The following is an 11,740-nucleotide window of genomic DNA, read 5'->3' as shown; positions in this document are numbered from 1 at the left end:
GCTCCAGGCTCTTCTCTCCCGGTGTGTACTGCATACAAAGATTCCGAAGCCGCATTTGCACATTCACTGTCGTCAGCTTTAGACGCTTTTTCGACGGTATTCCTATTGCGTCTTGATGAATTAAAGCAGACTTGTGTGAGTATCACTATGTAAATGCGACAGCAAGTGAATCTTTAGACGGTAATTGTGAACAGGCTTACCTTCAACTTACTCCTTGGAACACGTTGGCCCTTACTTGTCAGCACAGAAAAAGCATCAGCAGTGACAGGACGATCAATAAACGTATGGCAACAAACTGCGGCCTAAATACCATGCGATCGTATCCTCAACACCCCGTTCCGTTCAGTCGCACGTTCTGTCTGACGCCTGTTCTGTCTGTACCTTATGTCCTCGACTTTCACGTCCCCAAATATTGCAGTATGCTATCCCACTAACGAGCCCAACTTTCTGCACTTGTTCAACACCCCGATTTTGTTTTTTTGGGGAAACTTCGGGTAACCTCTCCACAGGAGACACTTCTTCCGGAGACCTTCAGCTTACTGCTTGGAAATGCGTTGACCCTCATTTCACAGCACAGAATAAGCATTAACAATGACAGGATGCTCAGTAAACGTCCTGCAACAAACTGCCGTCTAAATACCATGCGATCATAACCTCACCACCCTTATTTTGTTTCTTTCGGGAACTCCCGGTAGCCTTTCCACAGGGGACATTTTGACCAGGGACATTCTTTCCGGGGACGTTTTTTCCGGGGACATTTTTTCTGGCTCCCCTCCAAACCGCACCTAATTGTTCCGCCTTTCGATAAGTATATAAGGTGAGCAGCTGAGTGAATGACCTGGGACAAGTGAATTTCCATTCTGGAAGAAATCGAATATGTTCTCCTGTGTCAGGGGACAAGCAAGGTCATTATACAGTTCTTGAAACAGAACGGTAGTTAATTTTGCAGGCGAAGTAAAAGAAAGAAAGAAAACCAACAAAAAACCCACAGATCTTGTCATAGAGATCCTATGCAAGTTTATTTTTGTAGAGCAAGTCATTCAGACGGTTACTTGTTCAAATCACGTTCGGGAACTCACAAACGTAGAGAAACACCATCTCCTCTACAGTCCATTCCATTCACCCGCCAAACACTTTCTTTTCGTAATACAAATGTTGCACATTCTTTTAAAAATCTTCTCTGCCTACACTGTAAGAAAATATTCCGTTTCAAAACGGGACCGAATGCTGCTATCCGTTGATGCCAGCCAAGTCCTCGTAGTCTTCCGTTACGGCTCTGATGGTAGACGGCCAATGTACAGGAATGCACCCGTAACTGAGAAAAACGGTGTTGAGTCTGTTGTGAACTGCCAACGGCTACCACTCAGTAAATAGTACATCATCCCGGCTGAAGTGCCGTTTGGGCAAGGTACTGTTATATATCAGTAAGTATAGGAAACTGTACTCGTGATGTGCCTCTTCATTACAGCAGCAATTCACTAATTATAATGACGGGGCCCTGTGCAGTAATGAAACGATGATTCCGCTTTAAAACAGGGATAAATGCTGTCGACCATGATGCTAGATTGTTTCCTGTTGTTTTCCTTTACAGTCCTTATGATCAATGCGAGATGTCCAGAGATTTTGTTTCATTGTTAATTGTTCAATTCTCATGTTTTGTGTGTCCAGAGAGGATAGCTTTTCAATAATAACCCTTTATTTTGGAAATTACTGAAAAGACTACAAATAACTTGTGCATGACTTTGGTGGCGGAACATTTGACCGCTATGTATCACATGAGCTGAAAAGAAAAGAAAGCATTACTGAGCCTCCTTAGTCATAATACTTCCACAACAAATTAAATTATTTGATGAATAAAGAAATGTAATGTGCTCATAGGAAGCATTTACAACTTACATATTCCCACTTCTTGCTATATTCATCCGCGGCCCTCATTGCCTCACGCATTTATGTATGTAGCCCTCTTGATTTTTTTATGCCTGCTGGCTCCCTTCGTTCTCAATGATACCAACCAGGTGCCTAAAATCACAACCAATTAATAAAATTTCCTTATGAGTATTCAAAATAATTGCATGAAATATTCTTAGTTTCACATGGTGTAATGATCAGGACACTCACTCCATTTCTCTACCAACTATTCCAAATAAGTTTATGAAGAACACTACACGTCCACCACTGCAAGTGGCACAACAAATTTCTGAGCACATAGATAGGATTTTTTTTTCATCCGTGAAACATGCTTATGAGCATAGTTCAGCATGGCAGAGACACAACCATATGTGAAGCATATGAATGTCTCTGAAAGGTTAGCAGTTGATATGGCCTCTGCTATACGTATGTGTTACATCGCCTGCTGTATTTACTGCAGTATGTATCGTACCAGCCGAGTAAATATGTAGTATAATATAAGGAGGGTTCTTGCAAGACAGGCCCGCAGATAATCTAAGCTAGAGCACCATCTAAACTTCCAAACCAGTTTTTTGTTACTCTACTACATCACGTGAGTTTCAAAATGCTTTATTTTACCAGTATGTCATATGCTCTCCTACAACATTTCAATGCATGTCACAACATTTTTTTTATATCTGCTGTACTCTATCCAGGTAAGCCATGCAAACAGCAAATATACCTGTGAATAAATATCAGGAGTGCCTCCCACCTTCAATGGATATGCAGGGCCATGACGCTGCCATGTGTGCCACTTCCTGTCGTTGAGAGGGAAGCAGAACATTGTCTGCTTCCAATGCATGAAGTACTGTCTTGCTGAGGCTCTCCCAAGGGTAACAAATTCGTGAGAGCAGAGGCATTTGTGGGATTGGTGAAGGTGCACTCACACATGTTGACTGATCTAAACAGGAAAGCAAAACAAAAAATGGCACTTAAAGCCCCAAGCAAGAGGGCAAAGTGGCATCTGGAGATGTATGCACTATACCTTGTTTCCATAGTCCATTTTTAACAATGAAAATGTCATCGAGGCATTTCTCAGCACCAGCAACCATTGAGCGAAGTGATAACTCATCCATTAAATACACCTAGAAAGAAATAACTGGTGTTACAAAGGTTTTTAGAACAGCAATGCAATTGAAGCTCATACGAGCGTTATAAACGTTATAAAAGTGGCATACCTGTATGTTGCCCTCCTGACAAATTCCATGACCCACAGCAACTCTGATTAGCTCCTCAAGACATGGTACTGACACAAAGTTGTTCGTTTTGTGATCTCTACTCCTGATCTTCAGAAACATCTAGTAAACAAGAAAGAAAGAGAAAAAGAAGCAGCATTGGGCAAGCTCTGAAAACCACACAGATATAGCAACAACTGTAGCATGCACAGGGAAAGATATGTACCTCTCATATGGAACTTTCTGTGTCAGAAAACAAAGTTATTAAGCAAAACCGGAAGTAGCGTATATATTTTGCAAAAATTTGGTTAAACAGACTATATATACCTCCATAATCATGGCTGAGCAGCGATATTCTGAGGGAGACAACAACAGAGTTTATTACTTCATAAGCTGAATATGAATGACTGTCCATTAACTCTGAGGGTCGCACACAACAATATACACTTGTCTCTGGGATTCAAGACCTGGTATGAATGGTATAGCCTGAGGTCTGGTTGAAAGCTTGATGGTGTTATGCAAAAAAGAAAAATTGGCATCACCTCAGGGCCAGTTTCCACAAAGATGTGTACCGGTTTCAAATAGCGCAGGTTGTACTCGTCTCTGGAGACCACAAGATAGTGTCCTGTTGTATGTTGAGTCCCAAGAATAGTGATTTTCGAAGCACACATGAAGGGACTGTCAACTCACAGTGCACGATGCATCTGTGATGAGGTGATGTTTTCAGCGTGCAATATCTGCTTCTTCACTGTCCACACGGCTGGCTGCAAGAAGCCACAGAATAAAACTTTCAAGACAATACTTTTTGTGTTGAATGTGTTGGCGTTTCGTCAGGATGACTCATGGAGGAATTGGTTCTATAGTTCTTGGAAGCAGCATTACGTCCCCCTATGGTACCAGGAACATCACTTGCAAAATCTTCATGTGATCCCTAGTAAAAAAAACAGCCTGGATCCACTGTGGAACCAGCCTGGAAAGGCCATCCCAGGCTGGGGCTAGGCTGGCCAAGGCTGTTTCCATGCTGGGTCTAGTGCTGTTTGATTTCCATTCTGAAACCATCCAACTTCCACTCTGAAACCAGGATGGTTCCCTGCTGGAGCCGAGCTGGAAATGAGATATTCCAGGGACTACGCTGGAATGTGCGAGATTGTTCACTGTGAACACTGTGAAGATAATGTTGGCTTATATACGGGGGAAAAAAGCCGAAATTAATTTCACAAATGTGTACAAATAATTTATGCCCAAATATAATAAAATAATAAAATAAATATAATCAAATAAATAAAATAAATAAAATAAATACCCAAAGGTGTGCAATGTTATGCACAGAACTCCACGTACATGAGTAGATTGCAAAAAAAAAAAAATTGTTGATTAGCTTCACGCTGCGAAACGTGAGCTTTCCCGGTTTGTCAAACCGGAACTTTAGCCACAATGCTCTCATCGCAAAATGCGACCAACCGCCATCGGCATTAACTCAGAATCTGCTTTGAACTGGAAACGTCGGTTGTTGTGTTGGCGTCGCAGCCTGGTAATTTAGGTGTCTCCTCCTGCGACCATATAAAAGTGTGAACGTCTTTGCATTTGTGTAGTCGTGTGCTCTGTTATGCATTTTGTTCCTGAATCCGTGCACGAGCTCTATTACGACAAAGGGTAAGCGGCGTGTGTAGCACGGTTGATCCCCAAGTCCTAAATCTGAACCAAGAGGTGCAGTAGTGACCCGATACTTAACTATAGTTATCTGAACTGCCTTCATGATGTGTCATTGTCCCGCTTGCACGGGACGGACTTTGTCGGACAGTTAAATGAAAACAAGCGATTGAGAAGTGACCTTTGTGATTTCGCACATGCCAAACTTTGCATCAAACTGTCACATTATCGTCTCATAGTGTTGCCACTGTTGCTGCATATACACTATTTGTAATATGTCTATTACCATACCTGTTATGGGGTGTTAGTTATTGTTCTTAATATAAATATTTGAATTCATTGCTGATTGTCACTTTATTCATTTGTTATAGTGTGTTTCCAGTTTCTGTTTTGTGCAGCAATTTATCTTGTATAAGTTGCTTCTACTTGAGCGGAACCTCCTGCCTTGGAACATAAGTTCCAGCAGAAGGTACAGGCTGAAGTGGAAGCACTCCTACATCGGGACCCGATAATCCGGCTGGAGACACGCTGCATATCCAGCGTTGTTCTAGCCTGCGTCCACTGTGGAACCAGTTTTAGACCAATCTTTCTCCCGCTGGATTCAGCCTGTTTCTAGCCTGGTACAAGCCCGTTTACAGGCTAGATCCAGTCAAATTCCAGGCCGGAACCAGCCTGTTTCCAGGCTAGATCCAGTCATATTCCAGGCTGGAACCAGTCCAATAATCCAGCTGGAATTGCCACTGCATTTCCAGCTGGAATTTTTACTAGGGATAGCAGATGGTCGAAAAGAGCTCGACGAGAAGAAAATTTCTGCAGCAACAAAGTGCACCCGTATATCACCTACCAAGAGAGTGCAAAAAAGGGATCCATTTATAAACAGCCTTCAGCTGTGCGAGCATGAAACCGTTACTGGTGAAAATTTTGACGCCGCTAAGACTAGTGAAAGGTACATTTGTTTGGAAAGACTGTGAAATGTGACCTCTTTGATGAATTGCAAACTGTAGAGGATCGGAATTTTGCAAACAGGAGGCCTTCCTATAGTGCAAATGCAACAGATTTCAATGGAAAGTATAACAGGCAATATCGGAATGATATCCACTTTGGAGATTGGGACACTTTCAGGTGAACATTCCACAACAGAGGAATTCCGTTTACTCCAGCTCCAAGGGGGGGAAATAGAGTCACAACATTTATCAATTTTTTTGTGCGAGATCACAGCAAAACACAAATTATTTCAGTAGCCTCCCCCTGAACGACTGAACGTTAGGCAACTCTTTACGTTTCTACTCATGATCTACACACAGTGACACACACAGACACTGCTTTCGTGCTGTTGCACACCGTTGCTGAGACGCGTATGCAACGAAACAATTTTTGCAACCATGCTTACAAGTGGTGCTCGTATTTGACTTGGTATAGTGGTGGAACAACGAAACAGGTTTTGAACTCACCTTTGCTTTGCGGGGGTACAGTCGGCCAAAGACCAAACACCAGATGCACTTCCAAACACTTAAAACTTCACGGAGCGTCTCATGCGTCTACGAGGAAAGAATTTCGCGGGCTTCCAGTTAGCGGCTCAGATGACAATGCTGTATTGCTCCGCGCTGCGCACTCGCTGACGGCGAGACGCCGGCGCCCTTGAGCCTGCCACATTCATCCGAGCAAAAAGTTAGGCCCGAAGATTGCGATATCACTGTTGGATCGTTCAAAAACGGTAAATATGTGCTTCGCTGATGACATGTATCGTCTTCCATATTTCTGCTAGTATAATCGTGACGTGGTCTGAACAAAATGTTTCATTTTCAGCGATATTGCTCTACTCATTCCTAGAAAAGACGACGGGATAGCAACGGTTCATGTGCCGCTACGGAATTGGAGCAGCAATGAAAAAGAGAAGCTCTCGTTCCGTTGGCGGCGTTCCGTAAATTTACGGTCTTTTTTAACAGTGTAGTCTATTTCCGAGCACCAAATGCTATGCATTCCAGTAAGTTGATTTCTAATATAAGAGCCACAAAACTTTTTCAAAATCTACACTATCCCATTGAGCGGTCATTCACTGGGGTGTTCACCCTGTGTCTCTTTGGCCTTTCCATTTTCAGCTTCTGATTTTCGGCCTTCTGACACTTCGGCGTTATGATTTTTCGGTCTTTTGGCTTCCGGCCTTCTGGTAGTTCGGCGTTATGAGTTTTCGGCCTTTTGGCTTTCGGCCTTCTGATAGTTCGCGTTATGATTTTGCGGTCTTTTGGCTTTCTGCCTTCTGATAGTTCGGCGTTATGATTTTCGGCCTTTTGATAGGTTTAATACTTACACTCAATCAGCCTAAATAAATGCATTGCATTTAGCAACAGCTACTTAAAAAAAAAAGGAAGGAGAAGTAGGAAGTTCCTGAAACTCCTTGAACTCCGCCTTTATGTATAAATGAACAAGACAAAATGAAAGGAACGCGCGAGAAGGTCTCGGAGCACAAATTCCGCCTCATAACGCGCTAATTATTACCCGGAAACTTCAGTGCTATATTTTTAGACACTCCTTGGTATTCACAGGGTACTTCACATTACACCAAACCTTTCGTTCAACGTTATGTTACTAGTTCAGCGGAGAATCCCCAGCGACCCGGAGCTTTTCCTTATCTTCGTCAGTAGGCTTCCCTTTGTCCGCGGTGCAAAGACAGACGGGAAAAGGTTTTGGGTCATCCCACGCGCGCAACCAGCAACAACAACAACAACATAGATGAATGGATGATGATGATGATGTGGGATGTTTCCCTGCGTTGAGTGCAGGACCATACTCTATTCCAAAAAAGGTTCACAGGAAAGGATGACGAGGGAAGGAAACAAGCAAGCAGCGTCGAAAGATGGGAAATCCAGGCAACCGCTATCGAAAAATTGGGTGTACCTCAAAATAAAGTGATCAAAATCCCCGTTGAAAAATAAACTACTGTAAATAAATGTTATCTGGCTATAAAATGCACAGTTGTGCGCAGGAAACTGTCAAAGTGCCCTTAGACTAACCTGAACATGAAAATTCAAACACCGAACCTGTACTAACCTAATAATAAACTAACCAATGTGCTGTTCCGTCGTGTCCGCCCTGCTTCGCTTGATCGGTCGCTTGATCGTTTTTCTTATTGGTTCACCTGTTTCTTTCACAAAAAAAAAGCTAAAAATATAAATAAATAAATCAATAAAAGAAAGAGAAGAACAAAGAAAGCTGCAGTAGTAAATGCCGTTATCCCAAGTTCCCCAACCCTTTTCAAGTAATAATTGATGTCAAATAATAAACATTGTTAACAAATAAATCAGTCAAGTAAATGACATCTTTGGATGATGCTCAGTGGGTGGTGCTCCTACATCACATATCGTATTTCCTGTATCGTATTTTCTGCTATTGTAGGTCAGGCACTGACTTTGCAGTTGTTCTCTCATACTTTGGATGTCGATGAACCGTATCTTTAGCAGAAGCTGAACATGGATATCGTCGGACGTAGTTCCGGAATACTAGTATTTTCATATATAGTATTTGTTGTTGTTGTTGGTCAGACAATGATGTTGCAGTTGTTCTCCAGTACTCCCTATGTTCATGAACCGTATTTTCAGCAGAAGCGGAGTTGTACGGGCCATGAAAGAATGAATAAATGGGTGTACAGCTTCATTGCACATAAACATCGACACAGAAAAGATGCAGGGGACAACTGTAAAACCCCGTGTCTGGCCAAATGTAGAAAAATACTAGCATCCAGAAGACGATATCACTAGCGAACTAGTGCAGCGAATTATATCGATTTTATGTTGCCCATTGAATGGAATTTCAAATCAGGAGAGCGAATGGTAACACTTGATCGGCTGTGATGTGCTCCATCGGCTATCTGCAACTACGTCCCTGTATTTTTGGCAGCGCAGGTGCTTGCGGGACCATTTTTTCCGTCCACACAACCAGGGACCTTTTTTTTTCTTATACCCCGCGAATTTTGAGATCGTGGATTTCGCAACCGGGAATATCGAGGTCCTCACGAAAACTTCAGAAGCTTGGAACTAACTGAGGCGTGCACTCTTAGCGAAAAGAAAAGGTAACGGCGAATTATTATTATGAGAGGCGACGGTAGAATTTCTAACATTTGTCAGCATTACGAACATTACAGCAGAGTCCTGTTGAACATTACTGTAAAGAAGGACTGTAAATCCTGGCTTGCACTAAGTGGATATACCAGAGATTCTCGTTAGCCTTATGAGACAGTTCAAACAGTTGACTGAGGCCGCATAAACTCAAACCGGCAAAATCGGGCAAATTGACGTCTCACGTGAAGCTAATAAACTCGTCTCACATCTCTATACGCGCACCGTGCGCAGAGAGAGAGAGAGAAAAGAAGAGGGTTGTTGGAATCAGTGTCCTTTCTCTTTACATTACACAGGCACGACTACGCAGGCTCAGGGGATAATCCTTTTACGAGCAGCTAAGCAACCTTTTGCACTGGTCTCCAAGGCCATGCACTAGGCCATGAACGTAATGAGAAGATAGAGAGAGAGAAAGAGGATGCAGGAACCAGCATGCCACCCACACCCCATAGGAGCTAGAACTATGATGCGCATGCGCACCGCTTGCTCGGCGGATGGATACGGTCAGCGCGGTTTCTCCTTTGCGTCACCAGATAGCGCCACAGATTGACATGCTTTCGGTCGGTGTGTATGTGTACCCACATTTCATGCTTTTTTATAAAAACGAAAAGTGGTAGACATATAAATTTGGTGTCTATCGATTCCTGAAATGTTTCGAGAGAAAGTAAATGGGAAGTTTTTTTCGAAATTGCTATATAAGTTTAATGAAAACCTGTTCAAGAAGTGTGTATTTTTTCACATTCGTGACATCGTCGTAAAATACATACGACGTGTATCAGAAATGTATAAAAGTTATCGGATTCATCTCGTCTTCCTCTTTATAGTGAAACCACCCGCGTTAAAATCTGCGCAGTGGTTACCGAGAAAAAGCATAAAATATGTTCCATAGGAAATACATTGGGACGGAGAGCTGGTATGCGATCTTAACACTTCAGGAATCCCTAAATAAGATAGTTACTTGGTGCAGTGACTGGGGTATGGATATCAATTCAGAAAAATGCGCAGTGGTAACTTTCACCCGTCGCCATAATCGACTACTTTTTGACTAAACATGACTTTTGGACTGAAGATGATCGCCTCCCACGCCGAGACGGGGAGGTGACTTGGGTTTGAATCCCCGCACCAACCTGTGTAAGAAAGCACTGAATGTTTAATCTTTTTTGTGCAATGCAGAAAATTAACGTATACACTGCCTTGGTCACTTATCCTGTGTCGCTTGCATATCTCTTCAAAAAGCCTTTTTCTAGAATCTCCAAGGAACTTTGAAGCTCACACCCTGAGCAGTCACCTGTAGCGCTTCCTTGAGGGTTTTAACTCGTCTTGCAGTGCAATCCTGCAGTTAAACTTATCATAAAGGTGACTTGCGACATAGCAAAGTGTGTCACGTCGCTTTCCTCTTAGGTCATTTCAATTATTCCAGCGTAGAATGAACGTCAACGGATGCAGAATTCACCTATTCATGCAATTCCTACGGCCGGCGAGCGGGCCGAGGCGGGAAAAGGGTGCAGTGCGCAGCGTGTGCGAGGCGAATTGAGGTGGAAAGCGGTCGCATGGAGGAGAGTGACGCTACTTTTCAATATCTAGGGGGTTTAAAAGGCGTTAACCTCGTGGGCCATCTCTCGAGCGTCGCTGCCGAATGGCGAGGGGTAAACGACAGCCTTAAAGAAATCAAGAAATCTCTCTTGGCGCCTGTATCGATTTGACGTTATCTGTGTTGAGTTGTTCCAGATGGTGTCTCAGCTGTCCAGCTGTATTTTCCGCAAGAGCGACTTTCTCCATTTCTTATTGGCGAAACTTTCACATATTGAACTTCTCAAAGGCGCTCTTTTCTGAAGTCTGAGTGTCTTCATTGGAAATGGTAGAACAGACGAAGGATGCTGCATTGGAAGAACACCTCGAAGCGGACAAGTTGGCTGAATATCCCTATGTAACATAGACTAAATACTGCGATCCAACAACTGACACTACGCGGATTGGGCTATGTACGCTTATGCTGTGAGCGTATGTAGTCTCCATCACCCACCACTCCTATACGGCAGAGCCTCCGTTCTAACTAGCCTTCTCGCCCCGCTGACAGTGAGACTTGGCGACTCGGCCCTGTAGTGTTCGCACGCACTGTCGTTAGTATCATATTATTAGCCCGGCCTCTTCATCCTTCATCATCACCCTCATCCTCACCCCTCTACCTCCTCACACGGCTCAGTCGACCCTCGAATCTGTGTTGCCTCAGTGAGCCTGCCTTTACTGACGGAGTAGCGAGCCCAAACCTCACGTCAGCCAGTCAGTCATTTTCGCATTCACGGTCCTTTTCAAGCGATCTCATTCAAGCCCAATACAAGGTAGCCACCAACGCCAGTCTTATCGCAAAAGTAACCAAGTCACAACTTCACCACAACCATAATCGTCACGGGAATCTACGCTTCAAGATGAACACCCCTCGCAGTTATTCGAGAAACATGGTGAATTTCCCTCTCCTGGCCTGCCGAGACCCTTCTCACCCAATGAGCAAATGTACCATTGCATAACCAGACGCAACCAAAGCCTACTCGTCGCCTGTTGATTCGCCTTCACCGGCCGTTTCGCCATTTTTGGTCTCCTTTCTCGCCGAGCCAGCCCGCCCGTCCGCCCGCCATCTTGGCCTTTTGTTCGTCGCTTCTGTACTGCATTGTTGACTTTGCATAATGCCTAGCATCAACTGGATTGAGCGCGAGGCCGCAACAATGGCTTGCCTCGTTCAACTCCTCACCATGTGTCATGAAGAAGAACGTAACGCCATGCCCGCCTCAGAGCAAAACTCCCCACAAGCCTCCATTGATCCTGCTATATTGCAGCAACTCGCAAAATTCTTCGCTAGCG

General features: G+C 43.7%; 1 long non-coding RNA gene across 2 annotated transcripts; it reads right to left on the bottom strand.

Annotated features, from left to right (window-relative positions):
• Window positions 1–1,907: 1,907 nt before the first annotated feature.
• On the bottom strand, window positions 1,908–2,998 carry LOC135395583 (uncharacterized). Of its 2 annotated transcripts, none has more exons than XR_010423191.1 (3): window positions 2,933–2,998; window positions 2,630–2,848; window positions 1,908–2,019 (listed from the first exon to the last, which is right to left on the bottom strand). It is a non-coding gene; the product is annotated as an uncharacterized LOC135395583 (long non-coding RNA). The 2 variants fall into 2 exon arrangements; XR_010423192.1 differs by having other exon boundaries at window positions 2,660–2,848.
• Window positions 2,999–11,740: the final 8,742 nt, after the last annotated feature.

The sequence above is a fragment of the Ornithodoros turicata genome, chromosome 5 (assembly GCF_037126465.1).
Source record: "Ornithodoros turicata isolate Travis chromosome 5, ASM3712646v1, whole genome shotgun sequence".
NCBI lineage: Eukaryota > Metazoa > Arthropoda > Arachnida > Ixodida > Argasidae > Ornithodoros > Ornithodoros turicata.
Note: the sequence above shows the minus strand (reverse complement) of the source record. Positions and strands in the feature narration are given on the sequence as shown.